Source organism: Theobroma cacao, chromosome 5 (genome assembly GCF_053813885.1).
Source record: "Theobroma cacao isolate CCN51 chromosome 5, ASM5381388v1, whole genome shotgun sequence".
Taxonomy (NCBI): domain Eukaryota; kingdom Viridiplantae; phylum Streptophyta; class Magnoliopsida; order Malvales; family Malvaceae; genus Theobroma; species Theobroma cacao.
Window position 1 is genome coordinate 34798257 of NC_142643.1, and position 17363 is coordinate 34815619.

The following is a 17363-nucleotide window of genomic DNA, read 5'->3' on the forward strand; positions in this document are numbered from 1 at the left end:
TAGATATTACTTTTGGGTTAAGAACTTAAGTCTGAATTGCTTCTTCCCCTTATTCCTTGAAGTTCCTTTAATATACAACCTAAAAAAGATGTTAGATGCCTTACGGTGTATTTTCTTCTGAAAATCTAAAATATGCGTTTTCCATCTTTTTGCCTATAGTATTTTTCTTTTTGAAGAAAAAACAAACACAGATTAGTCTGATAATATATACAAATATTTCTTGAAATTTTAAAATCTTTTTTCATTCTTTTAATGTCCTCAAATTTGGGATTGAAAAATTATTTTAGAGTACGATAACAACCACTAGTACATACACTATGATATTGCTTTTGATTACTCAAAAGTAATTCCTATTATTTGGTTACTTTTATTTTCCTCTGGATCATATGAATGGATACCTTTTAGAAGAGGTTCAACGCTTTTCTGTCTTGTTACGGTTCAATGCGTTATACATATACTATACTCTATAGAGTGAATTGCATCATTATTTCATGATATTTTTGTAATGTTTAATTTTCATCTATGACTTAAAAAATCTATTTTTCCATCCACCATCTTTTAAGTTCGCTAGTAGAAAATAAAAAATTGAGTTTTTAATTAATATCATTGATGAAAATGAAACATTGGGTAAAAGATATGAAATAATGATGAAATTTTATTTACAGTATATAATAGAAATCATGATTGACAAAAGCAAAAAAGAAATATTTGATGGCAAATTGTTGATGAACAAACATATCAATTGACGCAGCGAGTTAGCGTGAAAACAAAACTTAGCACTCGACAGAGATTTTAAAATTGATAATTAAGTTTCAAACGCAAAAACTTGCAATCGAAATTTGAAAAAAAAATTTAATATCCTTCAATAATTCAAAAACAGATAAATTAAGTGTAGACACTAAAATTATAACACAAAAATGAATCAAAATATATATATATAATAAAAATAATTTAAAAAAATGAAAAATGAAAAAAGAAGGGAGAGAGGTACGACTAGCAGGGTGCGGACGCACCTTGCCAGGCACCTCCCTCACCCTGCCAGACGCGAAAATTCGCGTCTGGCAGGGTAGTGGAACATGCCCCCCAGTGCCCAGGGACAAGGCAGTGGAGCGTGCCCCCTCCAAAGCCCAAGAACCGGGTATAAAGGGGAGGGGGCACTGTAGCATCCGGGAGGAGAAAAAACGGGAGAAAAATCTCAAATCCTGCAAGCAAAAGAAAACAAGCAATCAAAAACCCCAAAGGAACCTGAAAAATAAAAAACATCCTAGTTCTCTAGCAGCTAGAAATAGTCCACAAAAAAAAATACCCAAAAAAGAAAGAAACGTGTTCAATGAGAGTGAAAGGGAGAGTTCGGCCAGAGAGGACCGATTGGGGCTGAGGGTTTGTCGCCGGTTGGGGAAAGCCGACTTGAGCGACGCCGATTGGAGAGAGAGTCGACCGATTGGGAAGTAGCAACCACTGTTTGAAAAGCTGACTGTTAGGGAGCAGCAGCCATCGGTTGGAAAGCCGACTTGAGCGACGCCGATTGGAGAGAGAGCCGACCGATTGGGGAGTAGCAACCACCAGTTGAAAAGTCGACCGATAGGGAGCAGCAGCCACCGGTGGCAGAGCCGATCATTGGAGGAGTGACGCCCGGTTGGAGAAAGAGAAGAAGCCCGACCGTCGTGCCACCAGATCTGTCGACATCGGAAGGAAGAGCCGATCCAAGTGGGGAGCGACGCCACCGGTTGGGGAGCCGACCGTAAGGGAACCCGTGAGGCCACCTACAGATCGGCTGCAAGGAGGAGTTCGCCAGCGTGAGGCCTCCTGCAGATCGATGGCCAAGGGTAGTTCGCCGGCGTGAGAAGGAGAAATCCAGCAGAGGAAGAGTGTAGAGAGAAGTCAGAGAGTTTGTGGGTAGAGAGAGAAAATGAAGGGAAGAAATGGAAAGAAAAGAAAGAAGAAGGGGTTTTATAGTTAGAGCTTAAAGCTAAACGGTGTCGTTTTGGGGAATAAGATTGGGCAGCCCAATCTTATATAGTAAATGGAAAATGAAAAAATATAAAAAATGGAAAATGAAAATAATAATTCGAATATATAGTAAGTAATCAATTTGTGAAAATGCAATATACACGGCATAAAACAAATAAAAAAATCTAAAACAACAACTAATTTAAAATTAAGCATTAAATATCAAATGACACAAATTACAAATTAATATATATATTATAAAAAATGTAAAAATAAAGATAAGAAAGTAAAATATATATATATATATATAATAAGATCTTAGACATTAGGTTTGAATAAAAGATTGCTTATAAAAAATATAATAATAAAAATATAAAAATATATAAAATAAAAAATAGTATATAAAAAAATAATATAAAATTTTTGTTCACTAAAATAACATAGAATTATAAACAATTTGTCTAACTATAAGTGAAAAACATAAGAACTTAGAACAAAAAAATGTAAAGTATAAAAAAAATAATAATAATAAGAAATAAGAATAGAAAATAGGATAATAAAAAATATAATATAATAAAAATAATTAATTAATAATAACTAAAAATATAGATAATTGCATTAGCATAGCATATATATATATTGTATTATACATATCATTGCATATAAATATTTCTGTTTTCGAGTTTAAGCCCCGATGATGGGATCTTCCGGGGATCTTGCGAAGGCGGGTATTTCTCGAAAAGTTTCCTAAGTGAAAAGATGTCCTCGGATCCCACCAGTATGATGGGAGGGCTCGAGAACCATCTTTAATAAAAGGCTTTTGCCCGAATTAGGTTCATTATGCACAAAAATATTATTTTAAAAAGAAAACGTACGATGACCCCGATGACGGGAATTATTCGTAGAATTTGCGAAGGCGAGTTTCTCGGATAATTCCCTAGGTGAGAGAATATCCCGAGTCCCACCAGTATGATGGGCGAATTTGGAAAAATATCCTCGATAAAAGGTTATTTGTCCGGCATTTTTATCTCACGCCATGCATTTCATCTTGCCACCAATTTGCATTCCATTTTAAGTTAAATAGGAGATAAAATAAAAGAATAATAATTAAAAAAATATAGTGAAATTAAAAATTAAAGCCCAATAGGATAATCTAAAAATTGTACCGTTCATGGAACGGTCGTCCCAAGGGTGCTAATCCTTCCTCGGACGTAACCGTCCTCCCGAACCTAGATCTAAAAAATCGTAGACCGGTTTAAGGTTCTTTTCGGTGGGCTTAAAATTAATTTAAGTTTTCATCGATTAGAATCGAGTCAATAGGTGACCAATCACACCTAGTAAAAAAGATTGGTGACGACTCCTAGTTTAATTTTTTAGTAAGTTTTTTTCACGTTCGCGTCTGGCGGTCGGGTTCCCAGACCTGCATGTTACGACAGCTGGCGACTCCATTGTGGATCACGCTCCGAGAGTCGAACCATTAAATAATAATAGGTTATCCAAGGCTTTAAATAATCCAATGTTTCCTTAATGTTAATGATTTGTTCTGCATATTTTGTTTGGTACATTAGTTTATTTCGCATTTGTTACTTTATTGCTTTTAATAATTGTGGGGATTTAGGATAGAGGGATGTGAGATTGTTACCTTGAACTCATGACTTCCTTCACACACACAGCACATTTTGCATTCATGCATAAACCCTCCACCCGGGTTATGTCCTTTTTAGGAGGGAGTTTAGTAGCTACGCTCTCGTGAGGTGATAACCTCCGCACGGGATAGTGAAGACTCCCACTCAAATCGAACCTAGTCCGTTTGAAGCCTGTAATGGGTGAGGACCGAGGTGCCTTACTAGTCCGTGTGGACGACAGTGAGGAACGATTTGGGAACCTTAGCTCTGTTTATAAACCCCGCTCAGCATATAGAGTACCGAGAGCAGCTTAACCCTAGAAAGGGCCATACTCGTGAGAATATGCCTTATAAGTAGGTACACATGAAGGAATTTCTTCCACTCCCTCTATTTTAAATTATGCCATGAGATAATAAAGTATCGTGGAGTAGACAATAATACCCATGATATTGCTTGTTATTCTCTCATTATTTTTAACATTCCATTCTTTCTTTTTACCATACTAACTTAAGTTTATTTTGCTTGTCATGCGCATGTTACATGTTCATTTGCATGCATCGTAATTGCATATAGGAGAAATATTGGCTACACAACATTCAACCTAAGAGATCCCGGTTATATCCATGGCATCATCATCGGCAGGTCCGCTCAACATATACAGAAATGACTATGAGATAGAGTTACAGATGGGGCATATCCAACAAGAAAAAGGAGACTGTTTGACCCAAGGACATGTCCCAATTTTACCTGAGAGAGTTCACTTAGACCTTCAGCAGAATGACTTTACAGAGATGGTAGGAATTTGGGAACAGTGGAGACGTGCTCACCGAGATAATTTTCAGAACAAGTATGGACACATTGCATGGCTCCTATATGTATCTGTCGATGACCAGATGCTCCGAGCCATTGTCCAGTTTTGGGATCCCTCATACCGTTGCTTTGTCTTTAATAAGGTGGACATGACCCCTACCATAGAAGAGTACTCCTCTCTGCTTCGGATAGACCACATGCAGCCTGACAAGATCTATTGGAGGGCCCAGAAGACGGGACACCGACGAAAGTTGGCCAAGTTGTTAGGAATGACTACGGTAGAAGTGGATCAGCATTTGAAGAAGAAAGAAGACACATAATGCCTTCCGTGGAGTTTCTTGAACGGATATATTAAAAAACACATGGAGGATGAACAAGGTCTCTTGGCTTTTGCGATGGTAATTTACGGCTTTGTGGTCTTCCCGAAGGTTCTAGGTCATGTGGAGGTGTCAGTCATAGACTTCTTTGATCAGGTGACAAGGAGCATCAACCCTGTCCCATCCATCTTAGCTGAAACCTTCAGATCCTTGAATTTCTGTCGACGCAAAGTTGAGGGACGATTCATCGGATGTGCTCAACTCCTAACCATATGGATCAAAAGCCACTTCGAATGCAAAGAGAGCAAATTTCGAAAGCTTTATCTGTTTGCGAGTTGTCCTATCCTTGAGTTTTGCGAAAGCGAATGGCCCGACTGTAAAAGAAAAGAAGAGTGGGTCGCAAGGCTCCGGAGGTTAATGAGCATTGAAGTGACTTAGAGAGCTCCATGGATGCCACAAATGCAAGTAATGTATAAATGTGGGGACAAGCCGTGGGTACCACTGATGGAACCATGGGGAGCCATCAGCTATGCCTCGATAATGGTACGGAGACAGTTCGGATCTGAGCAATTCGTGCCCATGACTCACCAGCTCGACCAGTTAGAGTTTACATATGGAGAGTCGAAAACGCTAAAGAGAATTGAGGAAATTGCACAGGACTAGAAGAAAACTTGTCGAGTAGATCAGGGAAGGGTTACCGATGAAGTCACCACAGGATATCATACTTGGCACGACCAAAGGGTGAAAAATGTCATACGCCCCCCGAAAAATCTATCAAAACATCCCATAAACCCAGAACCTCAAAACGTCTTGCTAGAGAGTGAGTTGACGAGAAAGAGACTTGGAAAGGAGATGATGAATATGAAGCAAAGACATGAGGATGAGCTAGAAGAAGTGAAGAAAGAGACGGCAAGAAAGGTACGAGTGGCTTTGAAAGAGCCGGATGAGTGGCAAAGCAAGTTTGAGGAAGTGAGCGTGGCAAATTCTTCTCTGTTAACCAGAATACAAGAACTCCAAAGTGCCAACAATGCTTTGCAGCACGAGGTACGAAGACAAGGACAAACCATCCAAGAGTTGAAAAATGACTACGACTTGTTGAAAACTGCCGTGGAGGGCTACAAGGCACAGTACGAAGTAGTAAGGCAAGAATATTTTCAAATGAGGGAAAGAAACGATTCATGCACACAAAGCCTTCAAAGGAAAGAAGTTGAGATGCAATGGATACTGAGACAGATGAGAGAAGTGGCATTTAGAGCTCGAGTAATGGCAGACAAGACCGAAGAACTCAGGCTAGAGATTCTTCCCAAGGATGAATTGAGTAAGCGGTTGATCGATCACCTCAAGATGGTTAGGGACCAATATGACAAAGTCAGTTTTTCTTTTTGATAGTTATGTATGGTTTTAGACAATGATGTAATCGGATATTTAAGTTTTATGGATGCGAATTTTCTTATGGTAAATGTTGGATGGCCAATATTTCTCCTATTCAAATACATTTCATTTTCATCATAATGCATGATTTAAAAAAAAGTAATAAATAATAATGCACTCAACATAAAATTCTAACTTATTCCTTGAACTAATAGAACAAAATTCCAGAAAAACAAATTCTCCACAGATACAATACAAAAGCCCGTTCTAAGATCATGGGGGACGAGCATTCAGAGAGGATGGATAAGATTGAGAAGAAGCAAGAAGAAATCATGGGTCAGTTATCAAAAATTTTGAAGTTAATATCTACAGATAAAGGGAAGAGAGCGGCAGGGAGTTTTGGTACACCAGAAGACGTTCAACAGACAAAAACCAATACAGACCCTGTGTATCCACCAGGATTTACACCTCCACCTGCAAGGAATGCGTCTATTCCCATGCCATCCATGGGTCAATATCCATTTTTTGGGATGCCAATAGGACCACCACCAACTTATGCTCAACAAAGGCCAATTGGGGCAATCCTTCAGATCCCATCTCTGTACCTGATCTGGATGATCCAAAGGAACAAGAGAAGCTCAAATGTGGATCCGTTGAATCGAAAGATAATCCCGATACCCATAAAAAATTTGACCTTTTTTAGGAAAGACTGCGCATGGTAGAAGGAATGGGAATGTATTGTTCTATGGATGCAATTGAGCTTTGTCTGGCTCCAGATGTGGTTATACCCCCAAAGTTCAAAGTTCCAGACTTTGAGAAGTATGATGGAACCAAGTGCCCCGTCACACATATCACCATGTATTGTAGAAGGATGGCCGCATATGCTCATGATGACAAACTCTTGATACATTGCTTCCAAGATAGCCTTACTGGTGCTGCAGCAAAGTGGTATGTTCAACTGGACCGCAATCGAATCCACACGTGAAAAGACCTTGCTCGGGCGTTTGTAGCTCGGTATAAGCACGTTACAGATATGGCTCCGAATCGCCTTTCTTTACAAAACATGGAGAAGAAAACCACTGAAAGCTTCAAAGAATACGCTCAAAGATGAAGGAATGTGGCCTCTCAAGTTCAGCCACCATTGACTGAGAAAGAAACCACTATAATGTTTGTTAACACCTTGCGAGCCCCTTACTATGAACGATTGGTTGGTAGTGCCACAAAGAACTTTGCTGATATGGTGATTTCGGGAGAAATGATAGAAACTGCCATTAAGCAAGGGAAGATAGAAGGAGGTGATACGGCAAACACAAGGAAAGGGGGAACTTTCAAGAGGAAAAAGGGAGAAGCCCAAGCCATCACTTCAGGACAACACTAAGGAGGAACATACAACCCTTACCAGCCATACCTACCATACCCCTATTACCCAGCTGTGAACAACACTTCACAAAGCCCATACCTATACCCACCTATGCCAAATGCCTTCCCTAACCCGTACCCATATAATCTCATCCAACGGACAGCTTACCCCACAAATATTCACCCACCTACTTCCACACCTGTTACAGCTTCAACCACACAACAAACAATACCTTCAAACAACCATACTACCGGTGAATCAAGAGGATGGCGAAACAAGCAAGAGAAAGTGCAGTTTGACCCAATCCCAATCCATATGCTGAACTCTTCACTCAGTTAGTTGCAAACCATCTAGTGGCACCTTTATACATAGAGCCATTAAAACCTCCGTTCCCGAGATGGTATGACACTTTCGCCCACTGTGATTATCATTATGGAATCGAAGGTCACTCGATCGAGAATTGCACGGCATTTAAGCATAAGGTGCAAGGGTTGATCAAGGCAGGAATCTTGAACTTTGAAAAAAAGCCTGAACAGAATGTTAACAACAACCCACTGCCAAATCATGTTGGGGCAGGGGTAAATGCAATCGAAAGGGAGGTGTATGTTAAAAGGAACATTCGGGAAGTGGAAACCTCCATGGAGAAAGTATTTGAAGCCTTGGTAAAAGCCAATATGCTAGAGGTTTGGCCGAAATGTCCTAATGTGAATGACTCAGGAGATATCCAAAGACTATGTTGCTTGTATCACAAAGGATCTGTGGGGCATTTAATCCAGGATTGTAGTTCTTTCCGGAAGGAAGTGCAAAGAATGATGGACGAATCAAAGATTGAGTTTTATATGGAAGCTTCAGAGTTAGCAGTAAACATGATATCCAAGGAGTCCACTCACCCAATGAAGATAAAACCTTTAACCATTTTCTACGAACCAAAAGGAGAGTTTGTGGAGGACAAAACCCATGCTAAGATGATCATCGAAGTCCCTAAACCCTTCCCGTACAAAGACGACAAAGTTGTCCCATGGAACTACAATTGCAGTGTACAAGTTTCAAAAACAGAGAAATGGATAGCTGAATCTCAAGATGATGCTGCAAATATAACTGGTGTTGGAGGTATTACCCGCAGCGGACATTGCTATTCATCGGAAGCATTCGAGAATCTCAAGAATGAAAAGGGAAAGGAAAAAGAGCGAAGTCCGATAGAAAAAAAGGTACAACCTCCGGAATCGACAGATGACTCAAAAGGATCGGTGACGAAAAAAGAAGTTGCCGAGTTCCTCAAGTTCATCAAACATAGTGAGTACAATGTAGTCGAGCAATTGAACCGGTCGCCCACTCGTATTTCACTACTATCTTTGCTCCTCAGCTTAGAACCACATAAGAACTCTCTGATGAGAATTCTGAATCAAGCATATATGGATCACAATATCTCAGTTGAAAATTTGGACTACATCGTTGGGAACATTTCGGTGGGTAACATAATATCCTTTAGCAATGAAGAAATCTCTTCTGGAGGTAGAGGAAATTACAAAGCCTTGCATATCACTACCAAGTGTAAAGGCTGTGCCGTCGCAATGGTACTGCTTGACAACGGATCGTCCTTAAATGTGATGCCCATAAGGACCTTGGCCCGTTTACCCATCAACATGTCCTACATGCGAAAGAGTCAGATGATCGTGAGAGCCTTCGATGGAACAAGGAGAGAAGTAGTAAGAGACATTGAGATACCAGTAGAAATTGGCCCATGTACCTTTACCATTGAATTCCAGGTTATGGATATTGCTCCTTCATACAATTATTTGTTAAGAAGACCTTGGATCCATATGGCTGGGGCCATACCTTCATCTCTTCATCAGAAGGTCAAGTTCATCGTGGAAGGGAAGATTGTCTGTGTTAACGAGGAACAGGACTTACTCATAAGCAAGCCAGCAGATACTCCTTACGTGGAAGCGACGGAAGAAGTGCCTGAATGTTCCTTTCGATCCTTCGAGTTTGTTAACACCACATATGTTAGAGAAAGAACCACATCGCCTATTCCAAGGCTTTCCAAAACCACCAAGATGGTTGTCAGTCAGATATTAGGAAAAAGATACCGAGCAGGGGCAAGATTGGGAAAAGAACTACAAGGCATTAGAAGTCCTATACGTACTACCAAAAATGAAGAAAGGTTTGGCCTGGGGTATAAGCCAACTAAGAAGGAAAGAGAAAAAATGATAGCCGAAAGAAGAAAGGAAAGGTTGGCTCGCTTTAAGGGGCATGAGTTGGAAATCCAAGGAATGACATATCCTCATCTTTACGAGACATTCCGATCTGGAGGTTGCATCTTTCCTGAATTACTCACCGTTGGGAGCCGAGAATCAGTGTCAACTTTAGGGGAAGCCTTTTCTGATTTATCAATATGTGCAACAGAGGAAGGTGAAGAACAGTCAGGAAATGTGGATGGGATTCCTACTACATACCTCGGGCCACCGAATCTAAAGTTGAGCAGCTGGACCACCATGAGTTTACCAGTCACTTGTGATTCAATTTCAAAGTAATGCAAACTAAACATCCATGCTTATGCTCAAAAGCATTGGAATTTTATGTATCGGGCTTTTTATCATTTATCATTTTAATAAATTGGCATGCGTAGTGCATTTCTCATATCTCTTCTCATAATTAATCATTTCCATTCGTGTCATTTCATCCCTTTATTTTAACTATTTACCTATACAATAGCTCTACATATTTCAATTCCTTTTACCTTCCAGGATTCCAAATAATGAATGCGAAAATGATAATGACAGTGGTTTTGAAGTTAATTTTGAAAAAGGTACAAGTGTCAGTGAACTTGACGATACAGAAAACGTGGAGGATTATGATTTAACTCCGGACTTGTTAAGACTAGTAGAACAAGAGGGGAGGCAAATTGTCCTATATCAAGAGACACTTGAAACGATTAATTTGGGAAATGAAGAAAATAAGAAGGAAGTTAGAATTGGTATGACGTTGGTGTCAATGGAAAAAGAAAAACTAATAAGCTACTCCATGAATATGTAGATGTGTTTGCATGGTCTTATCAAGATATGCCAAGACTCAATACAGACATTGTAGCCCATAAACTGCCTTTGAAACCTGAATGTAAACCGATTAAGCAAAAGTTGAGAAGAATGAAACCTGAAATGCTGTTGAAAATTAAAAAAGATGTGAAAAAGTAGTTCGATGCAGGATTCTTGGAAGTAGCTAAGTACCCTGAATGGGTTGCAAATATTGTCCCAGTACCTAAGAAAGACGGGAAAGTGAGAATGTGTGTGAATTATCGAGACTTGAATAGAGCTAGCCCAAAAGATAATTTTCCTCTTCCCCACATTGACACCCTTGTTGACAATACTGCCCGCCATTCCATGTTTTCCTTTATGGATGGCTTTTCAAGGTATAACCCAAATTAAGATGGCACCAGAGGATAGAGAGAAAACTACCTTCATAACTATGTGGGGGACCTTTTGTTATAAGGTAATGCCATTTGGTTTGAAGAATGCTGGGGCAACTTATCAGCGAGCTATGGTGACTCTCTTCCATGATATGATGCATAAAGAGGTTGAGGCGTATGTGGACGATATGATTGTAAAAGCTCGCAAAACAAAGGACCATGCAACCAATCTTGAAAGATTATTTAAAAGGTTACGAAAATATCAGCTCAGATTAAATCCAGCAAAGTGCACTTTTGGAGTCACTTCAGGAAAGCTACTGGGTTTCATCATCAGTGAAAGAGGAATAGAAGTTGACCCAGATAAGGTTCAAGCAATCCGTAATTTGCCTCCTCCCAAAACGCAAAAAGAAGTTAAAGGATTTTTGGCGAGATTAAATTATATAGCCCGGTTCATATCACAGTTCACACTCAAATGTGACCCGATCTTCAAACTCCTTCACAAACATAATCCGGGGGCGTGGAATGAGGAGTGCCAAGTTGCTTTTAACAAGGTTAAAGAATATCTGTTGAGTCCGCCAATATTGGTACCACCTGTGGTCGGGAAACCCCTCCTCTTATACCTAACGGTAAATGAAGGATCCATGGGATGTGTGTTAGGACAGCATGATGAAACTGGTAAGAAAGAAAGGGCAGTTTACTACTTGAGTAAAAAGTTCACTGAATACGAGTCCTAGTATTCCTCGTTGGAAAAGATGTGTTGTGCTTTAGCATGGACGGCGCATCGACTAAGGCAGTACATGCTATATCATACCACTTGGCTCATTGCAAAGTTGGATCCTATTAAATACATCTTCGAGAAACCTTCCTTATCAGGTAGAGTGGCAAGATGGCAAGTATTATTGTCTGAATATGATATTGTATATGTGTCCCAAAAAGCTATCAAAGGAAGTGCAATCGCAGATTTTCTTGCAGAAAGGGTGGAAGAGGATTATGAACCAATGGAGTTTAAGTTTCCAGATGAAGACTTGATGTCAATATGCCAAACAAGTGGGAAAGAATCAAAGAAAGAGAATTGGAAGATGTTTTTCGACGGAGCTTCGAATGCCTTGGGGCATGGCATAGGGGTCGTGTTAGTGTCACCAGACAGAGATCATTATCCCGTCATAGCTAAACTTAACTTCTATTACACCAATAATGTAGCTGAATATGAAGCTTGTGTCATGGGTCTTCAGGCAGCAATCGAAAGGAAAATTCACATTTTGGAAGTGTATGGAGACTCTGCTTTGGTTATTTATCAGTTGCGAGGAGAATGGGAGACACGTGACTCGAAGTTAGTCCGGTATCACAAGTATGTTTCAAAGCTGATTGAAAATTTTGATAAAATTTGCTTCACCCATTTGCCCCGAGAGGAGAACGAAATGGCCGATGCATTAGCCACGCTGGCGACAATGTTCAAAGTTGGTACCAATGTCAAGATCCAATCCATCATGATTAATCTTCGAGAGTGCCCTGCACACTGCTCCAGTGTAGAAGAAGAAATAGACGGGAAATCGTGGTACCATGATATTGTGCATTATCTCAAATTTCAGCAGTACCCGGATCAAAGCTCAGAAAATGATAAGAAAACCATTAGAAGGTTGGCAATGAATTTCTTCTTAGATGGGAACATCTTATACAAGAGAAGTAGGGATCAAACGTTTTTGAGATGCGTGGATTCAACCGAAGCTCGGAGAATAGTTGAGGAAGTTCACGAAGGAGTTTGTGGAGCACATGCAAGTGGACATAAGTTGGCAAGATAGGTCATAAGGGCAGGGTATTACTGGCTCACGTTGGAAACGGATTGTATAGACTTCGCTAAAAAGTGTCACAAGTGTCAGATATATGCGGACAGAATCCACACCCCTACTAATTCACTACATGTATTGACATCACCATGGCCATTCTCAATGTGGGGCATGGATGTGATTGGGTTGATAACCCCGAAGGCATCAAATGGGCATCGGTTTATTCTGATGGCAATTGACTACTTCACTAAGTGGGTAGAAGCAGCATCTTATGCCAATGTGACCCAGAAAGTGGTATGTAAGTTCATCCAAAAGGAAATAATATGCCGCTATGGTCTCCCGGAAAGGATCATCACGGATAACGCTAGTAACCTCAATGGTTCGATGATGAAAGAGGTTTGTGCCAAGTTCAAGATCAAGCATCACAATTCAACGCCTTATCGCCCAAAGATGAATGTAGCAGTGGAAGCAGCCAACAAGAACATCAAAAAGATAATTGAAAAGATGACAGATATATACAAAGATTGGCATGAGAAGTTACCTTTTGCTTTGCATGCTTATCGCACAACAGTCCGAATTTCCACGGGAGCTACACCATTCTCTTTGGTGTATGGGATGGAAGTAGTTTTGCCAATTGAAGTAGAATTTCCTTCCCTTCGGGTCCTTAAAGAAGTACAGTTGGAAGAAGCCGAATGGGTTAATGCTCGTTATGAGCAATTGAATCTCATAGAAGAAAAAAGGTTGACGGCACTTTGCCATGGGCAGTTATATCAAAAGAGAATGATGAGGGCATATGGAAAGAAGACACATTCTCGACAGTTCCGAGAAGGAGAATTAGTATTGAAAAGAATTCTCTCGAACTAGCATGATCTTCGCGGGAAATGGACACCGAATTGGGAAGGACCATTTGTGGTGAAGAAAGCTTTTTCAGGAGGAGCACTAATTTTGGCGGAGATGGACGGAAGGGAGTTTTTCCAACCCGGTGAATGCCGATGCTGTCAAGAAATATTTTGCATAAAAAAAAAAATTTCAAGTTGAAAACCTGAAAAGGCGGCTTGAATCTGGGAGATGTGCTTAGGGCGAAAACCCGAAAGGGCGGTCTAGACACGAAAGAGGTCCAAGTACTACAAAAGCTTAACACAGAAAAGGTGAAGATCATGATCCGAGATGTTCATACAAAAGACAAGGGAGCTGACAAATGTGCTTATTTCGGGATAAAATTTTGAGATTACTGTTAATATCTATCGAAACAGTCATTAAGAAAGGACTGTATCCCTTTAAAATTAATCAATTTTCCCCTGTTCCTTGTCATTATGCTTGATTATAGAAACTTCACTTTTTTCTAATGAAAAGTAGTCTTTCTGCTCCCAACAATGCCATCATTTCCATTCTGCCAAAAGAGGAGATATGAGTACATTGCATTGTATTTGTCATAAAATTGGAATGATACTTAATAAAGAGCATGATAAAGTAAGAAATGTTTGCAATATTTTGAAAAAGGATCGTAATTGACAGGGAATAAAATGGAGTCTGGTAATGTAAAAAAAAAGAAAGAGAAAATACTAAAAAAAGAGAGAAAGAAATGGAAACAGCAATAGCATGGAGTACAGTAAAAATGTGAAGAATGATTGGACCATGCATATGATAGAAGAAGAAAACAGTTGTGAGCAATGAACTGGGGAAGACGAGAGATCGAAAGCGTGATCGGTTCATTACCCATTGATCAAAGAGAAGGCTCTAAAACACTCAAAAAAAAAAAGAAAGGGGAAACTAATGAAGATAAATTGCCATGTTCAAAATTTTAAAACAATTGAAAAAGAGGGAAATTCATCTTTAAAATCATAGAACCTCAGATGAGGAGTTGATTATTTTTCACCATTTCAAAAAAGGAAAAAAAGGTTCTGTTGCCTCAGTTTTGAGGAATTCATTTTTAAAGATACGTTGCCTCAGCTTTGAGGAGTTCATTTTTAAAAGCTTTGGTTGCCTCAGTTTTGAGGAGTTCATCTTCAAAGTCTCATTGCCTCAGTTTTGAGGAGTTCATTTTTTAGTAGTTTCGTTGCCTCAATTTTGAGGAATTCATTTTTAAAAGTTCTCGTTGCCTCAGTTTTGAGGAGTTCATTTTTAAAGTCTCGTTGCCTCAGTGTTGAGGAGTTCATTTTTAAAGTCTCGTTGCCTCAGTTTTGAGGAGTTCATTTTTAAAGGTACGTTGCCTCAGCTTTGAGGAGCTCACTTTTAAAAGTTCTCGTTGCCTTAGTATTAAGGAGTTCATTTTTAAAGTCTCGTTGCCTTAGTTTTGAGGAGTTCATTTTAAAGTTTCGGTTTCTTAGTTTTGAGGAGTTCATTTTTAAAGTCTCTTGCCTCAATTTTGAGGAGTTCATTTTAAAAGTCTCGTGGCCTCAGTTTGGAGGAGTTTACTAAAAAATTCGGTAAGAGAATTAAAGAATTTAGTCAAATACAGTGTCTACGTCTTTGCACTATTTCGAATTTTTGAAATACGCAAAGAGGGGCAACTGTAGACACTAAAATTATAAACACAAAAATGAATCAAAAAATATATATATAATAAAAATAATTAAAAAAATGAAAAATGAAAAAATAAGGGAGAGAGGTACGACTGGCAGGGTGCGGACGCACCCTGCCAGGCACCTCCCTCACCCTGCCAGACGCGAAAAATTCGTGTCTGGCAGGGTAGTGGAACATGCCCCCCAGTGCCCAGGGACAAGGCAGTGGAGCGTGCCCCCCAGTGCCCAAGGACAAGGCAGTGGAGCGTGCCCCCTCCAGAGCCCAAGAACCGGGTATAAAGGGGAGGGGCACTGTAGCATTCGGGAGGAGAAAAAACGGGAGAAAAATCCCAGATCCTGCAAGCAAAAGAAAACAAGCAATCAAAAACCCCAAAGGAACATGAAAAATCAAAAACATCTTAGTTCTCTAGCAGCTAGAAACAGTCCACAAAAAAAAAAAATACCCAAAAAAGAAAGAAACGTGTTCAGTGAGAGTGAAAGGGAAAGTCCGGCCAGAGAGGACCGATTGGGGCTGAGGGTTTGTCGTCGGTTGGGGAAAGCCGACTTGAGCGACGCCGATTGGAGAGAGAGCCGACTGATTGGGGAGCAGCAACCACCGTTTGAAAAGATGACTGTTAGGGGGCAGTAGCCACCGGTTGGAAAGCCGACTTGAGCGACACCGATTGGAGAGAAAGCTGACCGATTGGGGAGCAGCAACCACTGATTGAAAAGTCGACTAATAGGTAGCAGCAGCCACCGGTGGGAGAGCCGATCGTTAGAGGAGTGACTCCAGTTGGAGAGAGAGAAGAAGCTCGACCGTCGCGCCACCAGATCTGTCGACGTTGGAAGGAAGAGCCGATCCAGGTGGGGAGCGACACCACCAGTTGGGGAGCCGACCGTAAGGGAACCTGTGAGGCCACCTACAGATCGGCTGCAAGGAGGAGTTCGCCGGCGTGAGGCCTCCTGCAGATCGACCGCCAAGGGGAGTTCGCCGACGTGAGAAGGAGAAATCCAGCAGAGGAAGAGTGTAGAGAGAAGTCAGAGAGTTTGTGGGTAGAGAGAGAAAGTGAAGGGAAGAAATGGGAAGAAAAGAAAGAAGAAGGGGTTTTATAGTTAGAGCTTAAAGCTAAACGGTGCCGTTTTGGGGATTAAGATTGGGCAGCTCAAGGGCATTCAAAGCGACTGTGTTTTGGCTCAGGAAGGCTGAATACTTGGGGCATGCTCACGGGCTTTCTGCCAGACTGATGCGTATTGGGCTAAGTTGGGCTTGAATCTTGGGTAAGTTTTAAATCTTGGGCTTTTGTTTGTGATAGTTATGATGATTTTCTTAATGTAGCCTTTTGTTAGTAAAATAATGGGAACATAGTATGTTAACATGGTAATATAAATTAAAAATATAAAAAATTCAAAATCATTAAAATAGAAAACATAAACAAATAGGTAAATAACAAAAATAATAATAATAAAATAATAATATAAACGAATGAAACAAATGGTAGGCTAAAAGATTAAATTAAGAAATTAAAAATTATTAGATTAAGCATTAAAATAATAAAATAGGTATGAGAATCAATATTAGAAAGTTAACTCTTTTAAAAAAAATATAATTAATAAAATAATATACCGATGATGGGACAATCGATCGGGACACGAGAAGTCGCAATCTCGGGTCGATTTTCCCTAGGTTCGAAATTCGAATTCAGACTCTACCAGAACGATGGGAGGGTCTCGATTTCAAGATTCTGAAATTTTTTATAAAAAATAAAAAAATTAACAACACGAAATCATTAAAAAAAGTAAATAAACAAATAATAGATAAAAATAAAAAAATATAAAAATATAAAAAATGGAAAATAAAAATAATAATTCGAATATATAGTAAGTAATCAATTTGTGAAAATGCAATATACACGGCATAAAACAAATAAAAATATCTAAAACAACAACTAATTTAAAATTAAGCATTAAATATCAAATGACACAAATTACAAATTAATATATATATTATAAAAAATGTAAAAATAAAGATAAGAAACTAAAAAAATTATATATATATATATATATATATATATATATAATAAGATCTTAGACATTAGGTTTGAATAAAAGATTGCTTACAAAAAATATAATAATAAAAATATAAAAATATATAAAATAAAAAATAGTATATAAAAAAATAATATAAAATTTTTGTTCACTAAAATAACATAGAATTATAAACAATTTGTCTAACTATAAG